Here is a 23,879-nt window from a genome sequence, read left to right on the forward strand (position 1 = left end):
GTCAAATGCTTACATAGCTTTCCTGAAAGGAGCACTTAAAACAATGGCTGAAGAAGCAAAGGTTGACGTTCAGAAGAACCATTATTTTTATACAGGATAAAGTTCCTTCGAATGCCGCAACCAAAAGCAACGAGTATTTGCAACAACTGGGGTTCTCTGGGCTACGGAAGATGGGGTGGTCTGCGAATTCACCAGATGTGAACTCAATTGAGAACCTTTGGAGTGTCAAGAAGCGACGCCTCCACGCAGGTGGACGCCAATTTGAGAGAAAGGATGAGTTGTTGGATTCTCTACAAGAGGTATGGCGAGGAATAACTGTTGATGAATTTACAAATTTGACTAATTCTGTATACCTACGTCTTTTAAAAGGTATTCATAAAAAAAGAATTGTATATCCCCTACAAATTATGTACACCGTAGAAGTTGTTATGAAGTTATTGTGCTCTAAAGATTCTTACTAGTTCATTTAATGTATTTATTTGCTTCCCCACCAAAGCAAATTAGGAACAGGGCCGATTTTAATGTGGGGTAAAAACCAGCTTCCCTAAAAGTAGGCAAAAACAGACTTTCGAAAATATCGGTGAAAAAAAGCGATCCCTCCCTGTAGAAAAGTGCCCAGTTGAGGGTGAAGAAATTAATGTTTTTAGCCAAATGTTCGGTATTTGTCGTCTAAAAGGTCGAGCTTCAAAGCGATACTGATCTTGTGAAAATCCGTCGCCTCTGTCGAAAGTTTTAGGTAGACATGCAAACGTACATACATACATTTAGATATTGGTAGCTAAAATGTTCTACCAAACCGATTAAAAAGCTTGCCCTATCTTTGAATACACTTTATATACAATTTTAAATGTTTAGACCAGAAATTATCTGAGTAAGTTAGTAGAGGCCGCAGACGTCAATATTTTTAAACTTTGACTCCTATCATGACCACCTAACATTTACTGTTTTGGGATAAAATCAAATTATCAAGTTAAATCCATGTCCAAATGACCTTTATCAAAAATGTCAAGTGTTTAGACCCAAAATTGACGGAGGAGTTTGGTAGCGTTCTCAAAGGTGAAATCGTTTAACTTTGGCCCCTTACAGCCAAATTTCTAGCCAAAAATGGATTACAAAGATTTTCCCAAATCTCAGTCCTCTGTATATCAAATTTCGAGTCTGTAGACTTAAAATTTACAGAGTTATGTTGTAGGAAAATGTACACAGACAGACAGACAAACACACGCAGACAAACATACACTTCCACTTATATATATATATATATATATATATATATATATATATATATATATATAATACACTTTTGCCAATGCAAAAGAAGTGCATTTATACAAGTAACGTAAAATCTCGCATTCTGATGGTAATGAATTCGCTGAAGGTGTTTTTGATATCCCTTAGAATTTTCAAGCATTTCTCACGCACAATGTTGTCAAGATGCTTGAAAAATGGTGGACTATGCTTTTGGATGTGTTTGTCGAAGGTAATTACGTCGAGGGAGCAAAAGTGTTACGAATTCACCAGAGCACATATCGTTAAAATATTACAAAATAGGCACAGCAATGCAACCTGACATAGGTTGGAGCTTGGTTGGTAGCCCGGGATCTATTAGACTCGTTTTGGGACATAGTCTTAGAAGGACAGTCTAGTGATAGATGCAACGGTCCAGATGTATTAAAAATACTTAGCTTTGTATAGGTTTAAGATACTGTCGTGGCTGAGCAATTTCTAGCAGAGTAGAGGAGGCTTACATCTTTGAAGCAGCATTGTTAATGCCTTTAATGTATGTGCTCCATTTCATGAGGCATGTGACTTTGAAGCCGATGAGTTTCGGTGATCAGCTTTCAGGTTATTCGTCATGGTAATTGTGGTTGAGGTTCCTTGTAATTGTCAAGGGAAAGAAGCTTAATCTTTGTAGCATTAAATATTACCGTTCCAATACCCACTGAAGGTCGTTTTCTAAGGTTTCTGTAATTATTGTAAGTATTTGTGCATTCGTTTTGCCCTTACGTCTATTACACAGCGTGATGCCAGCAAATATCCCGGATATATTTTTATAAAGCAGGGACTTTATGAATAGCAGGAAAAATAGCCGCTTAAGGTATGATACGCTTGATATAAAAACAAAGTATTTCCATCACTAAACATATTAAACTCCGAATCTATTATGAGTAATATTTTCGGGACCCTAACTCTTTATTATTTCAAATATTAACAGCAAGAAAAGGCGCGAGAAGATTAATCGGAATCGGAATCGGAATTGGAATCGGAATCGGGAATCGGAAAAATTGGAAGTTTTGGGGGTATCGGAATCGATATTTTTCGATTTTCCGATGCACAGAAAAAGAGAAAATAAAATACGGTTCTTTTATTGTTTTTCTTTTATCTGTTTTTCTTCTAATAAAAACTCCCATTGTAACTCTTTTCAAAATATATTAGATATTTATTGATTGTGAACGATCGGTAAAACTGTAATCTATAGATTGTTCCCCCAACTAGTGTATTTGTATTGCAATTCTGAAGTTTTGAGATGGGATGTAAATGCTTGTGTTATGTTGATTAATCGGAATATTATTCTTATCTTAATTGTTATTAGCACTATTTTCAGTCGCTGCAACCTGCGACCTTCTTCGGGTGTTGAAAACATGCTTCTTTTTCTCAACTAAAGAAAAAAGGATTGGCTCTGCATTACAACATTTTGGACCGTGAGTTCGAGGGTGGGTCCGTAGATCATAAAGAAGGTTGAATCTTGAGGAGTCACTAAAGTATTTTTAAAGGCTTTCCTATGACTCAATTTTTCGGGGTATCTATACTAATTGTTAATATTAGTGAAAAAATGGTTTATAAAACAAACGGTCGATACACACGCGTATTTTTGTTTTAAATACAATGCAAGTGGGGGGGGGCAACTCCAAGGAAAAAAAGAGGTTTTGTGAAGTTACCTCCCTTGGGCTGGAAGCCCCTAATAACAAAATCACTGAAAAAAAAACATGACATATGCCCAGCCCAAGCGAAGTAACTTCAGAAAAACAAACAAAAAGACACCATTTTTCCCTTGGAGTTGTACCCGCCCATTGTGTGTGTTTTTTTAAACAAAAGTATGCACGGGTATAAATCCTCTGTTGGCATATATTACATTCGAATAATAAATAAAAATACTACAACTATATCTAAATATTTAGATGTTGTAAAAGAATCTGGAGTTCAGAAGATACTCGTGTGCATTATCTAATATATATAAATATGATATATATATATATATATATAGAGAGAGAGAGAGAGAGAGAGAGAGAGAGAGAAAGAGAGAGAGAGAACGAGAGAGATACACGTAAAGAGAAAGAGACAAAGACAATAGAACTGTAACGGAAACGAGATTTATAGATACAGTATAAAACTAAGAGTCTGTCATCAAACAACATGGAATGAAATAAGATGAGATGAAAGGACAGAATCCTAATACGTAATAGGTCACGTGGTCAGCAAACTCAAATTACTGCTGCAAACACAACTCCTAACCTAAACCAAAGAAATATTTAACATATTTTTTGTGTGAGCAAAATATATAAAAATTGTCTTAGGTGAAAACAACGTTAGTAAACCTAGCAGGTGTATAGTGTTAGATGACCTATAAAGAATAGGCTGTAGATTTGCCTTCCATATTCTATAAGAAAGTATAGCAACTCAAAAACAATCGAATAACAGTATCCCCCCCATCATCATCATCATCATCATCATCATCATCATCATCATCATCATCATTATTATTATTATTATTATTATTATTATTATTATTTGCATGGAAAGGGCCGGCTTTACTGAGATAACAACAATGCGGTTATCTGGGTTATTGCTTCAAATTAAGGGACCGAAAGGACAGTGCATCACACACATGCACGCTTACACACACATGCACGCATACAGACACGCATCCTTCTTCTCACTGTACTAAACAAAACTGCGTATACTTGGCTACGTATTTCCGCGGAAGTCGATTCGAACTGGCGCTATTATTAGTATGAAGAGTTTCATTGAATTAAAGTGGTTCAATAAATCTCAAGTTTAACGTCAAATCATACAAATGGGGCTCTTGATTTATCGTTTAGTTCTGACTTTCGTCACAAATACACGCGGGCACTATAATTATATAAATATTGCGAGACGCTGGTTCACTATTTCGTTTATATCTTACTCTCTTCCCGCTTTCGCACTCTTTCCATCTCCATTCCCTCTCTCTTTCTCTCTGAGACACACAAACACATTCTCTCCCACACTCTTTCGCTATCCCTTTTCTCTATAATATAAATATATATATATTTATTGTTTTTAGGTGAGACCATACGAATTTAAAGTGGCTAGCCATCTGATATAATTTAGTTTCGAGTCTGATACGAAATTTACCAGGAGGCGAGAAATGTCGGTATTGCCCTCTCATCAGTCAACTATCTAATGACTATGGAATCGCGGTGGATTTACCAGGAAAGCCAAGTCACTAGGAAGAGCATACGTAAAGCATGAAGAACAGTGTCCAGAAGCACACACACGCACAAACACACACGCACAAACACATACACACCCAAACACCCAAACAAACACACATAAACACATTTATATATTTATATATTTTGATAACTATGTTTTAAATTCTTAGACATATATGTTTCATCTTTTTTCCGGGAATTATCTGTGTGAGGAATAACTTTTCTACGGGTCGCAGAATTCTCATTACGAATTGACTACTTACTTTTAATTCCCTTAAAGAGCACATTCTCTGATAAGGAAACACTCATTAAACCTAATCCCTTAGTGGCCTTCGAACCTAGATCAGTGATTAATCCCTTGTAAAATAAAACAATAACAAACAATATATATATATATATATATATATATATATATATATATACTAGCAAGGAGACCCGACGCTGTCCGGGATTGAATGAAGACCAACAAATTTTACATCCTCTCATACTTTTATTGTAGTGTAAATCAGTGAAATCACCCATTTTTTAATCCAATCGATTAATTGCCTGATTTACATAAGGACCCCCTTCCTGTATCGGGGTGAAGCTGTACATGTCTTCTAGCAGTGACTTAGTGCCCAATACATTTTAGTCTACATTGTTTTGTTAGGAATCTACTGTTAAATTTTATAAAAATCAACTATGAATGACGGCCTCACTAAACATATAATATACAAATGTCAGATACCATATTTCAATTATGCTCTAAACGGAAACATTCATTTAAAACGTGATCCTGCTTTAAAAACTGTTGTTTAATGAAATACTTTTTAAATAATCACTTGAATTAAAGTTAAACGTGCAAAATCGAACTTCCATCTTTAATCGGGTTTTTAGATCCTTTGATTCAAGAAGGGGTTTCGTTTGTGGAAAGCAACTATTGTCTCCTGACAAAAACTTCTCGTTTTAACCGACCAGTTCTCCAAAGCACAAACATGTTCAGTATCCGTAAGATGAACATTTTTAAAAATAAAAAGTGATTTTGAGATTATATTGCCTTTTATTATCTTGAGAAAACAATTTTTAAGTGGTTAGTGAAACAAATTAAACTCAGAGAACCTCCAGAGGACTACTGCAAGCAATAATTAAAATTAAGGAGGTTCTACTACACAACCTAACTAAAAACAAGTTTCTACCCCCTTGAATTGTCAAAATCAACAGGAGCGCCACTAAAACAGTAAATTTGGTTAAAATATGATTATATATATATATATATATATATTTTAGCACATTAAAGAAAATTCGACGTAAGCGCACATATGTGCATATATTTGCACGCCAGGGCGGGGATGTATGTGTACATGTGACCGTTTCTTTTAAGTATATATGTGTGTACGTGCGCATGTGTATACCTGTGCCCGCGACCGCTAACTAACCCTCTCCAAATAATTAATTACAAAATAAAAAATAAAAACAAATAAACCGAATCATATCCCCCCCCGCCGCCAAACATAAGCGAACACCCAACAGGTCAAGACATAATTACCTAGAAATCATCTCACCAACAAGACGCATAAAAACTTTAACATTAAGACTCGACTTTTAAAGTAACCCCCACCTCCCATCCCCACATATTCCCCTTCCTCTCCATGCATCCCTATGCCCTCAGCCACACCAGAAATGAACTTCCCAGACCCTTCCCCACAAGTTCCTTAAACCCCAAAACTAAAACATTACCGACATACCAAGCGCCCCCTCCTTTACCTACCCCCTTGCTCCCTTCTTCTCTTTGTTCCGCCTTCCTCGCATTCCCCTGACCTCATTCACCCCTTCACTCTTTCATCCCAAAATAGCGAACATTTCTGTAAAAGTCTGAGGAAGCTACAGACGGGCAAAAAAAACAAAAACAAACGGCCGTGTAGCTGAAACAATGATGTAACTTAACAGAAAGATACGGTAATAAAAAATAAAACGCATATTTGCTCTACAACAGTATTGAGCACTTTTTTCAGTTTTTATTAATTACCATTTCCACTAAATATATATATATATATATATATATTGCATATTTATATATATATATATATATATATATATATATATATTGCATATTTATATTCAAATCATATTTATTTACACTCAGCAGGGTTAAGTTATATTTACATAAAAGAAAAACACATTAAAATAAATGCAAACAAAGAATATCGTTGATCTTGTGCATGCTTTGAATAGCACCACTGATTTTTAACATCAGACTTAAGACAGGTCGGCCATGAAATAGGGAAGGAAACACATTTTTTGAAACCGGAAGTAACAAAGCGGATGGACGGTTTAAACGGCCAGGCAAGCAAGCAAGCTAATCTGAGTTTTATATATATATTTGGACGATGTCAAAACATCGTTAATTCACTACCCACTCAGCATCGGCCATATAGCGTAATGGTGAGATGCTTTGACTGTCATTTGGGCGGTCGAGTTTCGATACTGGCATGAGGCAGTTGCCTGTCTAACCGCACTGATGAGCTGTGAAACAGTGAAACAGTATTTTATGTGGATATCTCTCTCTCTCTATCTCTCTCTCTATATATATATATGTGTGTGTGTGTGTGTATATATATGTGTGTATGTGTGTGTGTGTGTGTGTCTATCGCACAGAATCCTTGCAATTTCCAGGTTGGTATCTGGGAGAGCGTTTAATTCACTAGGGGTGGGGGCACCCCCAAATTACCTCGCCTGGCGGGGAGGTTACAAGCAGTACACCAGGTGATGATATACCGGCAGCCTGAACAAATTGCCTTCCCCAACCTGCATGCCAAACCCATGTTCGCCACAACAAACTGTACGTGTGACATGAAGTTGCACATTTTGTAGCTGGGGGCTGCCTCAATCCTAATGAGCAAAAATGCAAAAATCTATACTCATATCCGAGTTATGCCAACGATTTATATATATATATATATATATATATATATATATATATATATATATATATATATATATAAAGCGAGAGACAGACGGACAAAGCACTTGCCCAATCGTCACTGTGTTGCGTCCCTGTGCCTGTTTTAAAAATATTTTAATCGAATGTGCTCTGATGAACTCGTTTAACTTGTGCTCCGTCACCGTATATATTGCTGACAAACCCGTTTAGCAACAAAATCTCACCCTTTCACTGTTGAGGTCTCTAAATACCAGCATACATCTTTCTACTCTATGCCGTCCCTGGGCCAGTTAAGCTTTGGAATTTCCTTCCTGCTACTTGCTTCACTTACTATACTGACATGCAGAAATTTAAATGTAATGTAAACAAACATCTTATTAATCTTTCATAGGCAAATAAATAATAGTCCCTTACATCCAAGTCGCGATACCTTGTTAGGGGTTAACGTGATTAAAAAAAACAGGTTTATCTACATAATGCTGTTTAAGCGTTGCTAGATATAGCGAGTTTTTCTAGATGTACTCGAAACCGGACCGTTTCAATTGCAATCGCACGTGTTAACAACACGGGATGAAATCTAACCTGAATTGTTTTTGTTTTTTTTTAATTTTTACGAAAGGTTTTTACAATATTCCTGCTAGTATAGCCCAACTAAGTAATAACATTGTGAGTTTTATTACAATAACGCACCAAAAAATCAACGTAAATTGACGATTATTTTTCACTAGTTGTTATTTAATAATTATATAAGTTCACACTTCTAGCTGTGCTGAAATGAATTCATTATGTATAAGACTTTTTTTCTGATAGGGTTGGATAAACAATGAAAGGGCGGGGATTTTTTTTTAGAACATTACGTTTTAGTAAGTGTTTTCAACTTGATCGCGACTAGGGGGATAGAGAGAGGGGGTCGTCCTGCTTCACTTTATATTGCCCTTCTTTTTTTCTCATCTATATGTTGCCATAATTTATGATATCTATCTCTAATGAGATGTATGAGGGCAAAATAGATCATATTTTGCATGACCACAACGAAACACGTGTAAGGGAATTATGCCAAAAGTATAGGGAACATGATATGAAAAATTAATTTTTAAAAATAAAAACAATCACGATTTATAGAGCAATTTCATTTTTTTTTTCTTTTGATCATTGGAATATTACTTACTGAAATATATGCTCGCGGGGCAAAATAGATATTCATTGAGTTTAACTCCATATTTAGCTTAATAATTATATAAAAAGTCACTTTATGTGTCTGTGAGTTCCTTCCTCATAGGTTCCGAAACGGCTGAGCCTATCTGTTGCAAATTTCGCAAAAAGCTAATTTATATGTCTGGCAGTATTCTTAGATATGTTTTGAACAGGAATTCATCAGATAAGTATGGAAAATCAAAAAACCCTATCCTAAAATAGTCTTTCTTTCTTTCTTATAAATGTAAAAGAATATTTTTCCATGGCAATATTTTAAGTTACATCGGCCAAGGGAGATAATAAAATCTGAGCAAACATTTTTTCTTAAAAAAAAAACAGATTGGTTGTCAAGTGGAGATATACCTCAGTGGTAGAGCATTCAATATCGATCGAATAATTCCCTGTTTAAGCACGGGTGTACTCACCTTTTTATTCTAGTTTTTTTTCTTATTAATGAGTTTAATTTACGATGATATAAGGACCATTTAAAATCGCCGCAAATCATTTCTTCGTTTGCATATTTTAAAACTAAATATTAATCAGGAGTGACTTTTTCAGGGCATTCATCGTCAAGCGAAAATATTAGCTGACGTGATATTGTAAACAAACACAGACGGAATTTGACAAGCGACATTATCATTATTTTCTTTTTATTATTTATTTATTTATTTTTTTTGCGAATTTATCCACAGGGCAAATTATTGCCGGTAATATATGAAAATCAATAGAGATTTGATTTTATAATAATGCAATACATACACACTCTGCATAAATTAAGATATAATGTTTAAGCGTATTGTACGACAGATCAACGCCAGGCTAGTTATGTATAACAACGACCGTACTATAAGGAACATGTACTTCCTTAATAGATATATTTTTTATAAACTTATATATGTGTGTATGTTTGTATTTGTGGGTTGTTGCTGTTTTCCATGTAAACGTACAGTTCCGTTTTCTTATTTTCTCCTGCATCTCCAAACTTTCTACCGTATCCATTTTTCATCTTTTACCCTCCCACCCTCTCTCCCTCCACTTTCTCGCTCTCCCTCTCTCTTCCTCTCTCTTTCTCTCACTCTGTCTTTATATATATACATGTAGCTTTCTCTCTTTCCCTCTATTCCCGATCTATTATCAACTCGGCACTACTCTCGTTGATTACGCATGCAATTGAAATGATGGAACATTTATTTAAATACGACTATCGATGAACTAAGCGTCTCCTCGCCAGTCGTTTCTAATGGCAGATGATCGAGTGTTTTATGAACTGAACTACGAATATATTATCTAGATCGCTCTTGACATTGGCGTGGTCAGCCTGGTTAGCTCAGTTTGGCAAAATTAATCGGATAAAGTGCACTGCGTGGCGCCCCATCACACACATGCACATAAATATAGATACATATCTATATTAACATCGACCAGGAATGTATTTGTGACTCCAACTTGAAATCCCATATTATTATTGCCATTTTATAATTTCTATATTTTTCAGTTTCTAAAAATGTCAAGGAAAATATTGTCTTTTTTTGTGTGTGTAAGAATGGCTGGCGCATACGCATACCCCACGATATCATTCTAATGTTGCCACTATTGGATTACGTGTGAGATTTTAAATGTTGCGTTTAATCTTGATATAACGGGTTTGTTTTCAATTACATTGCCAGGCAAACAGATATAGCTTCACCACATATATGGTGTTGTAAATGTGAGTTAAGCTCTATAGTAAGGAAATAAACAGTTGACATTTATGTATAATACAAAATAATTGAGCACTCCTTGCATTTAAGAATAAAAATGTTACCCTGGAGAATTGTTAAACGGCGAAACCGCTGTATAGTTTAGATAAGAACAAAATCTAATAAGTCCTCAGAAGTAACTTTGCATCGTACAGTACATCGATACTCTGTGGATGACTGGGATAGCTTCAATGCATATATACCAGATATTCCTCTGCGTTTAAAATGAACGTGTCCTCGATAGCAGGCATTTCAAACTCAAAGTCTCCTTAGGGCTATGAAAGTCGATTAGTATTCTCAGGAGGACCGCAAAAGTTGAACACGATCAGCCCAGGTGGACAAGCCATTTTTAAAGCTCGGTACTACTTGGAAAAAATAATTTGGAGACTGTATTTTATAAATAAAGCTAGCAAATGTGAAAGTTTTAATAAAAAAGTTTAAACGAAAAATGCACTCTAAATTTCGAACGAAGACTGTTTAAAATATGAAAAAATTAACGAATTTTACCACTAAATTCTAAAGTCGAGTTCAAATTTTAAAAAATCTAAATAATTAAAAAAAAAACACTTATATTAACAAGAATTAATGACAAATAAGTTGTCCAATTCTTAATTTACAAAAAAAAAAACTCAAAAAAACAATCGTGATAAAATTCATTTTTTGTAATTTTTTAGATAAAATAATTATCTTTTATAGAGAAAGATACCAAAAATAGTTTCACCGTATTTTTAAGGGGAGATAATACTGAAAATTGCCGACCCGAACTTTCATTTTTAAATAAACGATGGTAGCGTCAAAACGATGAAAATATCATTTTAAAAATGTAAAAACTACACATTAGAATGAGGAAACTAGTTATTTCTAGCAGCTAGGCGCATCCATACAAAAAACAACAACAACAAAAAAGCAAGAAAAAAAACAAAACATTTTGGCTAAACTATTACTAAGTTTAGATGGTTTGTTACTTTCCTGTTTTGTGACTTGACTGAAGATTATCTCCTCCCACTTGCCGAAACGTACCAAAGCCTATGCCAATGGGTTGTAGGAGAAAGGAAGATAATTGTGTGCGCCGTAAACGTGTCTACGATGGGCAGCATGCGGTCCGTGGGCCGCGTGCTAGATATTTCTGCTCTACAGTACCTGACCTGACTGAATAGTTGACTGTCAGTATATACCGCTTCATACTCTCCAAAAAATTCCTAACAGCCTGCCATTGTTCTCTCCAGAATGTGACGCTGCCATTGCGCACAGAAACCAATTTTTCCATTACTTTCAACGAAATGGATGTACTGAGACTAAAGCCGACTTTAGGATTGCCAGCAACCATTGTAAAAAACAAACAAACAATAAAGAACATGAAAGAGTTGTATGCTCAATCCGTAAGTTCAAAGTGACTGACTAGCGACAGTATTTGCGAATAACAAACAGGATCCATCATCAATGGACCTGCAGCAATTTCGTCAACATCTGACAAAGGCAGACTCTTTGCTAAAAACTTTGCACCAAATTTTACCATTTGAAATTAGGGCCACTTACCTTCCCCGTATTTCCTCCTGTAATTGAAAACACGCAATACACGTATATGAGCGTAATCTTGTAAACCTTATTGAAAACCTTGATTCTAGAAAAGCAACCGTATTCCAATCATAGTGCTAAAAAACTTCAACCAGAACTAGCTAATTTAAACCTTACCGTGAAGAGAAATGCTTCCCAGCACCTTGGAAAACCTCAACAGTCTCCTTCGTACTTAAAAATTCAGGTGATCGGCCATCTCCCTCCCAGTACAGATCAATCATAAGTAAGTTGCTGAATTCTGAGTTAAATAGAGAAGTGGTCGAGAGCACTACATTATATGCTAGCGTCAATATGTTATCGAGTTTCAATCCTGGTTTGAGGTAGTTGCTAATTTAGCCGCAATGAATAGCGGTAATACAGAGAAACTTCCTGTCTGTGAATGACTAAACCTCCCTATCTGTGCTTAAGCATATCAGGGAGTGAAATAATTACTTGCCTCTAGTGTATAATGCAGGTTTTTGTGTAAAAAAGCTTCCGAACAATAATCATTTTAATTCCACATACCCATTTAGCAGTATAATATATGGCGAGTTTTAATCTTAGTTTGTAGTAGTTGCAAGTCTCGCGGCACTGAAGAACTGTGATACAGCGAAACCGTCTGTCTGTGAATGACTATATATATATGTGCGTGTGTGTATTTGTGTATATGTGTGTATGTATGTAAAGATGTTTTGAATTATTACTGCCCCGCAAACATGAGAGCACAGTGGGAAGATTATTTTTACACATTCAAACATATATATATATATATATATATATATATATATATATATATATATATTGTATATTTAATTATATATATTAAATTATATACGAGCTATGTTTCATTGTTTATGACTTCTCGAAAACAAAAGTAAATGACATCCACAACAAAACTATATATTGCAACACTTGCTGGACGCCTGGCTTAAACATAATAGTTTAATTTATGCGGGTTGCGTATGTATTATTATATAATCAATCCTCTTCTGATTATCATATATGACGAGAAATACTTTACCCGGTGAACTAATTCGAAAAAAAAAAAAATAATAATAATAACGTCGTTCATCGAATTCCGTCTGTGTTTGTTTACAATATAACGTCAGCTGATATCTGGGATTGACGATGAATGCCCTAGAAAAATAAAGTCTCGCTAATGTTCAGTTTTCAAATATGCAAACGAAGAAATGATTTGCGGCAATTTTAAATGGTCCTCTTCTTTTATCGTAAATCGAACTCATTAATAAGAAAATATTAAAGTAAAATGGTACGATAGGCCGGCTGTTGAACAGGGAATCATTCGATCTGCAGCCGAATGCTTTATCGTAAAGCTATATATTCAGCTGATTACAAATCTGGGTGTTTTTTAGAAGAAATGATGAGCTGAGATTTTATCATTTCCTTTAGTAGATGTAAACTTAAAATATTTCCTTTTTATTTTTCATCTATAAAAGAAAAAAGACTATTTTTAAGATAGCATTTTTTTTCGATACCTATCCAGTTAATTTCTGTACAAAATACATCTAAGAACTCTGCCAGACATATAAATTGCCTTTGTGTGAAATTTTCAAAAGAAAAAGTTCAGTCGTTTCGGAACATATGAGGAAGGATCTCACACGCACACACACATTGTGACTTTTCGATAAGAGAGTAGATGAGCGCGAGTTAGTGACCGGGTTTCGAATCTCGCTAGGTTCAGCTACTTAAAGGACGAAACAGGACTCAGTAGATTATAAAATATAGGCTTTCTTTCAAGGAATACTCCCGGTAAACATGTCTTTAGGGAAACAAAAATTGTGCAATCTCTATCTTTTGGACTGAAAAATGAAACGACTGGAAACATTTCCGACTACAAAGATTCTTTTATTTTATCACTTGAAATTATACGTCTGACAAACAGAATTTATTTATTTTTTCAATCTCCAATATCTTTCAAATGCATCCCATTTCCGCATTATTTATGGTTGAATTAAGAAGATTACATCTGATATTTCGTGATTATTTAGTGCTGATATTTGTGGCTCGCCCCGATGGGAAAATTCAAACGAAACACGGTGCACTAAAAGAGTAAACAGAGATAGCGTGCAGAAAATTGAACAGAAAAAAAAAAACTTAAATGATTTACTCCCGCATTTAAATTTTTTTTCTTTGTTTTTTGTTTGCAAGCAATAAACGCACAAAATTAAACATTTGTTTTGCTTATTGTCAAAAACAATGAATAATCCCAACAAGAAAGGCATTATCTTTATGACGGAAAACAATACATAAACCTTTCTCTATGGAATAAAATATAGCGATGACTTTAATGTATTATATATGTGTGATTCGAACGATATCCTTAACCACATGGCTATCAAGTATATTTCAGTTTATTTTTCAAATGAATCGAAAAACATTTCAATTAGCTAACACATCGTTCGTATTCATTCACATATACAAACCCATATACAAACTCATATATCACTATCTCTACTATTATGTAAAAATACTTTGTCTGGAGGTGAGTGTATGTGTTAGTTCGTTCCCTATAGACTTTAAAACGTGTAGACCGAGTTATATAAAATTTTACACGAACTTACTTTATGTGCCTGGCAGTGTTGTTAGCTAGATTTTGTATCGGAATGTCTTCAATAAGTATCGATAATCGATAATCGAAATAATCTGATGAAAGAAGGAACAGATGATTTTCACAAAAAACTAATACCTCTTCAAGGTTTCAAAATACCAGAACTATGTCACAAATACTAGAACATTGTCACAAATACTAGAATTATGTCACAAATGCTAGAACTATGTCACAAATAGGCTACAAAATACTACAGATAAGTCACAGCTAGCTTAAAAATATTGCAAATAAGTCACAATCATATTACAGAATATTACAATATTTTACAAATATTTTACAAAATATAGCAAATAGGCTTATACTATTATGCAAAATAAAATAAATAGATTATATGTAGGTTACAAAATGCAACAAATATGTTACAACAAAATAACAACATACTGCAAACGATTACAATTCGGTTACAAAATATTTCACATGAATGAAAACTAGGTTAGAAAATACTGCAAATAGATTGTAGCGGCCGCAACATACAGCCGGATCAAATCAATGGCATGAACATTTTCGTAGCTATCATCGTTTTCAATATCGTATCAGAATGCGCAAAGACACAACGTCGTGATCAAGCCACTTACACCCATGGAATTAAGAACAATGATACGTTTACGCGCGTAGAGATACAGCAAACAGGTTAGAACTTTCGAGTACATCCCTATATAAAGATTTGCCGCACAAATAAAATCAGATTTTCTCCTGTTTTCCCAAGATTGGATATCAGAATAACTCCGCTATTGGGAGGCGTTAACATTCTCTGTCTTTAATTTGCGCGCCATGAACATGGACTTTAATCCTCATCATGGAAAATTACCATACTGAATGAGAATGTAATTCTCTCTTTTTAAACAATGTTATTTCCATGATTTTGGACTGTTAATTTTTCTCTCAGAAAATACTCACTTTTATTCCAAGTCATGTATGACATTCTGGACACAGAAAAATCAGTAATTTTTTACTCCATGCTATTTTAACGAAAATCCGCATCTTACTAAGCCTGCATACTAAACACAAGAAAGCACGTTCGAACGATTTGAGCTAATATTACTAAGACGTAACTAAATCTTGTTAATTTCATATTAATACAGTGATTTCGAATTCTTTGTCAGGTGTCAATATTTCTCGGAGTTTTTTCTATATTTTTATTTTTATGTACGTTAGAATGTGACCTGGTGACATTAATATGCGTTCTCGTTAAATTCATTTTTAACGGTCTCTTGGATGCCCTACTGCTTTCGACTTCAAGAGATGTCTGTACCTGCAATATCGGTCCTAAAATTTTATTGATCCTAATTATGAATTGGTGAACGCTGACTCGCACTCTTACAAATTAGTGACTCCACGGTTAATCTCTACAAATTAGTAGCATCTCGTAGGGTCCTAGAAGATTACAATTATGTAAGAAAATATTATAAATACACTACAATTAGCTTAGAAAATACTGTAAATAAGTTACAAATTGTAAAAGGAAATTGTTCTCATATTCTAAACTAGCATATGATATATATATCTTAACCACATATTAACTCTTCTCTCTCAAACCAACCTGTTGCAAATTTAGTTGCTTTCACTGCATGGTTTCTTAACTATATCCTCTTCTATTAACAATGAAATAGAAAGCTTAATAATGTACTTTTTAATCCCTCTACAAACTAACCCATTAACATTGACTACCCGTGTTAAGTCGCAGCAATACCTGGTTTAGAACCCAGGCGCGGAGCAACCTCTCTCAGTGCTGATGGACCCGTAGATATTCACAGGTTATCCTACGAGAAGGACATCTCGGAAGCTAAACGTAGAGGAGGGAGGCCTCTTCAGTCCTCGGCGACAACCTCCCAAGAGATGGTGACTCGAACAAACTACCGGATTGCAAACCTAAACTGCTTAAGGTGTAGATAGGCTCTGTCTATCGCTGGCTTTCATACTTCTTTGCATATTATCCCGGCGCAGACGTGCTATTACAGGGACTCAACAGAATCACCCTGTGGTTGAGCTTGTTTCCTGACTAGGGCAATGAACGTCGATTTCCCAACTCCCGGTCCCGCCACATTCCATCCCTTTAAACTGGGTACTGTTGGAGTGCTTGAGTGTCATATATATATATACCAGTGCAATTGGATTGGGTTGACTTTTGTCTGATGGGTTGAGGGTACCAGACTGATAGTACCTGGCTGCTCTTTTCGACTGATAGTATCGCGGTCCTTACACTTTGGTAGCGATTAGAGCAGCTGTTTCACCAACAGTTGTATAATATCAGGATGATTGTCGCGCATGGAAAGATACCTTGCACTCATCTCCGGTGGGCTTTCCCGAGGGCACAATCCTGTTGATGAAGAGTCAGCTGATGGTCTACTTGTGTTGCACGTCTGATATTCTGCACAACTACTTGTCCAGCCCTTCTCACCCTAACTAAAACTTTTAAATAAAATGACAGTTCAATAAAAAAAAATACGATTAAACTAGGCTTACAAACAAAACCAACTTGCGTCAACCCTTGAGGCAAATATTCGCGGGCTTAGATGATATTGAATCATTTTGATCATGAATAATTTCTCCTAGCAAACCCTTGATATCGTACAACTAAGTGAAACTAATTCGATCTAACTACTTTAACATACCTGAGTATCTCCCGCTCTGCTGTAAGGGCTCAGACAGACATATCCACGGGCTTGGAATCTATATTCGAAACACCCTCCCCCTGTCTAATAAAACAAAACAAGAATCAGACGACCAGGCAAAAATGTGCTTTAGGCTTAACATGCGACACAATATTAGCTACTTATATTTTCTCTAGCGTCCTGCATCGACCCAGGACTGTACCCTAATAAACAAAGTCGCTGACAGTATAGATAAGGCACTTTTCCTCGGTACTAACTAACAAGTACATGTATTCCGTGACTCCAATATCCGCCAGAGTAACTGGCTTGGATTCTCTACTTACTGGGACGCAGCTGGTTGCACAACACATAGCTTCTCTATATATCATTTCCTATCACAGATGGTTAGGTTTTCGACACGTTTCGCAGACCAGCAAGACCAACAGGCCTCAGTTCTAGATCTATTTCTAACCGCAGTTCCCAATGAGTGTGTTACGAATGTCCACATCCCACTCGGGAATGCTGATCACGCTATAATAATGGTAGAAATCGCCCTAAATTCTTTGCCCAAAACTAAAGTACCATTGCTTAAAACAAGGAGGTATTATAAAAGGCCGACTGGCAAGCCATCAGGAATCTCACCAGAGATGTACCATGGGGTATTTTTCTTCCCGCTGAACAGTGCGCAAATGATACCACTGAATGATTCAAAACTGCAATTGAAACACATGTTTCCACGCGGAAATTCTATAGCAAACGCCACTCTCCACAATGGTTTACTTCTACTTATGCAGTTCCCATTGCGCAAAGGCAGCATGTATAGCACATATTTAACCGACATGAGTCTGTGTTCAAACAGACAGAAGTTTATAGAAACTAGAAGTAATTGTAAGAGAGAGATAGCGACAAGTTAGAGAGAATATACTGAAACCACCAGAAAACGCATTGAAGCACAGGAATTAGGAACCCATGATTTTTGTAATATGTACCACACTGTAGTACATAATGGGAAAACAACTATCAACTATCAAGCAATCATAAGGTTGTTTGCACGGCAACCAGGAAGACTAACATGCTTACCAGTCGGTTTTCCTCTAACTCCACATTGAGCCCAATACACCACTTCCTCTTTGATTTTTCTTTCCGGACAGACGCCACACTAGGTGATCTGAAAATTATCTCTTCTCAAATGCATGCTATCGTAAATACGTAGACACCTCAAAAGCATGAGGTTGCTCCAGTTCTCTCCAAACTTTACAACAAATGCCTTAATGAATCTCGCTTTCCTTACTGCTGTTAACTGCTTCTGTGATACCAGTTTTTAAGAATTCTGACAAAATAACTGACCCATTAAATTATTGCCCTATTAGTCTCCTCCTGCTTTTCGCAAAACATATTTAAGCCCATAATTAATCAAGCTCAAGTTCATCACCTTAGAGCTGCTAAAATCTGACCGACAAAGCATATGGATTTAGGCAAGCCCGTTCCACAGCAGATATTCTAACTGTAATATCTGAACGTATATACCATTCAATGGGCAAAACAGGGGAAGGTATATTGGTAGCCCGTGATATATCTAAGGTTTTTGACATGGTATGACACGATTGTCTTCTCAGGAAAAGTAATTAAATTCTCAAGTAAGAGTAAAATCCACGTTGTCCTCAACGGGCGTACATCTAAACAATAATGATATAAATGCGGAGGTACCTCAAGGATTCATCTTTGGACCTTTCTTATTCAAAATACTTATAAATGATCTCCATGATAAAATTGTCTTTGAGATGGGTATATTTGCTGATGACACCATACTCTATAATAGGCACGAGGGGAAAACAAATGAACACATATCTAATGAAATGGTAGAAAAACTAGAGAGGATGATCCCCAATCTGTAGTGGAATGGCGGCATAAATGGATGATCAAATTCAATGTTGCCAAGACTAAAAGCTTGTTTCTTTCAACAATTACAAAAAACTTTCTCAACATATAATAAAAATGGACATAGACACATTAACTTAAAGTACTTCTTTTAAACTCCTCGGCTAAACGTTCACAGGGAATATGAGTTGAAACAGATACATTGAGAGCATTGCAAAGGCAGCTACGAAGGAGATGTGCTTTCTCTACCTTGCTAGAAAGCTACTTACACCTGAAAGTATCCTGCACCTCTCTAAGGCCACTATTCGCCCAGGTATGGAGTATTGTTGTCACATTTGCGATAGTGTAACTGCTACTAGTCTCACTCATGGACATCATTCAAAAGAGAGTCGACAATCTGATAGATCCTGAACTGTAATCAAAGCTTCAGCCTCTGTCGCGTCGACGGAATGTTTCATACCTTTGCCTGGTCTCCAAGTATTTTGATAGTAAATTATTTGACGAACTACAAGCACTTGTACCCCCTCGGCGTATATACTCCCGACAAACTCGACATGCAGCAAAACCCTAACCCCTACACAGTAAAGACCCAAAGGTTAAATAAAGCTTTCTACTTCAATAGTTTATTCCCCAAAACTGCTAGACTTTCGAACTCCCTCTCGGGATTCTGCTTTCCCAATTGTACTGACATGCAGAAGTTCAAGTATAATGTGAAACGACATCGTACTGCTCATCTCCCTTTCATTATATCCCTGCAACTTATGTTCCCGATTGTTGCCTCCTACTTCTGCGTGGAACTATGCCTTGTTTGGAGTTTAAAAAAATTGTATTAAAAACCCAAACCTCATCAACAAGATATTTTCAAACGATTATGACAAAACATATGCATGTAGTTAATAGGTTGCATAAAGCATATACACTAGCGCTATACACCTGTGCAATTTCTTTCTGACGTATTTTACTGTCAAACAGAGAGAAATATAAAATAAGAGTGTGACGATTGAGGGAATAATAAAAACTCCGAATAAAGTCATCATAAGATTTACATATGAACAGCTTAAGCAGTTAAAAGTATTAAGAGTCGTCATGTATAAGAGTGGCTCAAGATGTAAATCCTGTTCTTTTGACTAAAACAATTGAAATGTGACGAAAACGAGAGAACGTTTTTTTCTCCATAATTTATTTTAACATATAGCTACCATTATTCTGCTCATTTGTCAACGATGAACGATGGCGGTGTACGGGTGTCCAAAGCGCGGTTTGTTAGACGAGGATTGTTCCTAAATAAAGCCTCCTACTTTGTAACTCAACAATTTGAAAAGCTACGAAGACGATAGTTGTACCATTAAGACCAACGACTATCGGTGCCCCGATATATATATATATATATATATATATATATATATATATATATATATATAGAGAGAGAGAGAGAGAGAGAGAGAGAGATATGTATATATATATATATCAAGTCCAATGTTTACAAATTCCTAATGAACCGCCCCCTTAAGTGAACACTTCATCAAATCTCCACACTAACGTAATGTACTTGCAATAACCCTTATCCATGAGAGGCTTCCGGGCCTTGATATGTGGTGACCACTGTGTAAAAAAAAAATATATATATATATATAGGAGAGATGTGCTATTCACTATCTCCTGAGACTGAAAGGAGGCATCGATGGTGTTAAAAATGTTCTCTTTTGTTCGTCTAAGCTTTTCTATACAGTGTTTAGACGAGCCCATTATACAACTTTTCACTGCTTTGGTTATTTATATTATTTTATTTATAATAAATAATATTTATAAATAATAATTATAATAATTAATAGTATTTATAAATAATAATTATAATAATTATTTATTTATAATAATCTATTAATAATTTCCTTTGAAAATACTAGGGAAGTTGAACAACGAATTACTTTAATTTTTTTTTATTCCACCCAGATGACATTACCAACTGCATTGTTATCATGACTGAACTTATGCATTCATGACATGAAAATTGTAATTTTCTGTTGCCAATATTGACTGTGCGAGACACTAAGAATATATTATGGGCGTACATCAGAAGCAGATGTACGGCATTGAAAGTTTTTATACAGAAAATTGAACCGATGAGCAGTCAACGCGCCTGTTAAATGTAAACGACGCCTATGCAGTTGATATCACCACAGTTAATAGATGAGTTAGTGGATCTCAGAATAGCGACAAAAATGTAAGTGACAAAATGAACTATGAATTTTACGACCGACTTATAAAAAGAGGCTGCCAACAGTACTTTCAGAATGTTAGTTACTATGTGGAAAAATAAATTTTGAATCACAAAAGGAGCTTGTTTTAAGGGTATCACTTCCGTCTTAGTGACTCTTAAAAATGTTTGTTTTTGCGTTAAAATATAGAAGGCCATACTTTTTGAACAACCGCCACATGCAATTTTGTAAATATATATCAACATGCATGTATCCATAGTTATATCTATATTTATACATATCGATATATATTATTACCATTGTTATTAATATTGACACGCAAAGAGATCTCTCCTTGAAACCAACCTGCGGCCTTCCCTGGAAGCTAAATGATAACAAGTCTCCTCAGATTTTCAGTACTCTCAACCTCTTTCAATAACATATGAAAATAAATTTGCATTATCACAACATCCGCTTGCCATTAATTTATTGCTGGCAACGACCATTAGTCTCCATGCGAATTTGAGTAGCAATAAAACTATCCAATTTTCCATTTCTCTAGCCACTTGTCCTGCGGAGACCTGGTCATCGCTATCTCATCGGTCTTTTCATCCCCCTTGACATTTCTCGACTATTTAGCATCGCTCTTTTGAGTGGGTGTGGGTTCGATGATGAGACAATGGGGGGGGATGGGATAGCGGACTTAAACATATGCAGCTTCAATGTTCTTGTTACCCTGTAACTCTTTATCTTTTGCCTCTGCAGCTATTTGTCTGGCCAGCGAATATAAATCATGTGTCTTCTTCTTCTTCTTCTTCTTCTTCTTCTTCTTATTATTATTATTATCATTATTATTATTATTATTATTATTATTATTATTATTTATTAAAATAGCTGCATATATTTTTATCTATTTTCAGTATTTACTTCGACAGACCTCGATAGGTAAGTAAAGCTAGTTTTTACGTTTTGAAAATATAAATAGCGATTAATTAATAAAAAAATATTGCCGCATTTTCTCTTCGACAAAAAAAGCACATTCAAAAACGAAAAAAAAATGCCGAATAAATACATCATTTACGAACCACTACTGGGAGTTCAAGCAAAGTACGTGATTACCGACAGTAGCCATTAAAATAGCACTGAAAGCCAGCACATGTAGAACTAAGACGGCTCATGTAGATTATGTATAAATGAGAAATTTTACATTCTAAACTTAAACAACCCTTAACTTAAAGAAACTGCAAACGTATGTATAAACAAAATAACCTTATAACAACAATGAAGATGAATAAATGATAATAGCATCTATAATAGCAAAAATGATAATTATAATGAGAATAATAATAATTAATAAATCAAATGCATAAACAAATGCAAGCGTATAAATAAAATGCAAATATAAACATCCATATAAAAATTTGTTGACCTCCACACACAAAAAGAAAAAATACCACAGCAAAAAAGAACAAAGAAACAGGTGAATTAGAGGTCAATTAACCCCTTGCTTAATAAACGATAAATTGGTGAATAACAAAGACTTTAATTTGCTGACTAGCAAACCCAGTAAAACTGAAATATATAAAAATACGAAGTAACAGCAAATAAACGAGGAAAATTCAGTGTAATTTAATTGTCATATATATTTTCAAATCTAACTAACTAACTAACTAACTATATATATATATATATATATATATATATATATATATATATATATAAAAGCATAAATGAGTTTTAGAAATATGGGTTGTCCGAACCTCATACGTCGAAATCGACGGGAGAGTCCATCATATATATATATATATATATATATATATATATATATATATATATATATATATATATATATATATATATATATATATAGTGATGATCATATTTAATGGCACGGTAAAATAAAAGTTAAATTTTGTCTAATAAATTCTAAAAAAGTGATTAAATTAAAGAAAATAACAAAGTATATTATGTATTTTTAACTGGCCTTTCCGATGCAGCAATCGGATTTTAGAAAAAATAAATAACAAAGGAACAACAAACATAATTGCAAAAAACCCTTGTTCAAAATTATTGGCACGATTTATTTAATAATCAATTGTATAGCCTTTGGCCTTGATTACCTTCCTCAGTCGCTATTCATAGTTTACAAGCAAGTTGTTGCACTCTTCAGTAGTAATTTTAGCCCACTCTTCCTGACAATAATCCTCCAATTGAATAAGATTCTTAGGCTTCCTTTGCATTACCCTCAATTTTAATGTTCTCCATAAATTTTCAATTGGATTAAGGTCTGGGCTTTGTGATGGCCACTCCAAAACATTAATATGATTGTCCTCCAGCCATTTCTTAGTCAGTTTAGCCGAATGCTTTGGGTCATTATCTTGCATGAACCACCAACGACGACCAAGTGAGAGCTCTTTAGCAGAGTCTTTCAGGTTTTCATCCAATATTTTAACATAATCTTCCTTTTTATGCTACCTGTGACCTTAACAAGTCGCCCTGGTCCAGAGGCAGCAAAGGATCCCCAAAACATCAAACTGCCTCCACCGTGCTTCACTGTGGGTATGGTGTTCTTAGGCAGGAAAGTTTCGCCAGATTTTCTGTAAATATAAGACACTTTATTATGGCCAAATAACTCTATTTTCGTTTCTTCAGTCCATAGAACACGTTTCCAGAATGCAACATCTTTATCAATATGACGTTTTGC

General features: G+C 35.1%; 1 long non-coding RNA gene across 1 annotated transcript in view; it reads left to right on the plus strand.

Annotated features, from left to right (window-relative positions):
- LOC145278090 (uncharacterized) overlaps nt 1–23,879 on the plus strand; it is a 1,008,060-nt gene that overhangs the window by 240,347 nt on the left and 743,834 nt on the right. The window contains exon 2 of the long non-coding RNA XR_013868333.1: nt 22,096–22,120. This is a non-coding gene — a long non-coding RNA (uncharacterized LOC145278090). The remainder of the gene's footprint in view (nt 1–22,095; nt 22,121–23,879) is intronic.

Source organism: Euprymna scolopes, chromosome 6 (genome assembly GCF_053919585.1).
Source record: "Euprymna scolopes isolate OS-2025 chromosome 6, ASM5391958v1, whole genome shotgun sequence".
NCBI lineage: Eukaryota > Metazoa > Mollusca > Cephalopoda > Sepiida > Sepiolidae > Euprymna > Euprymna scolopes.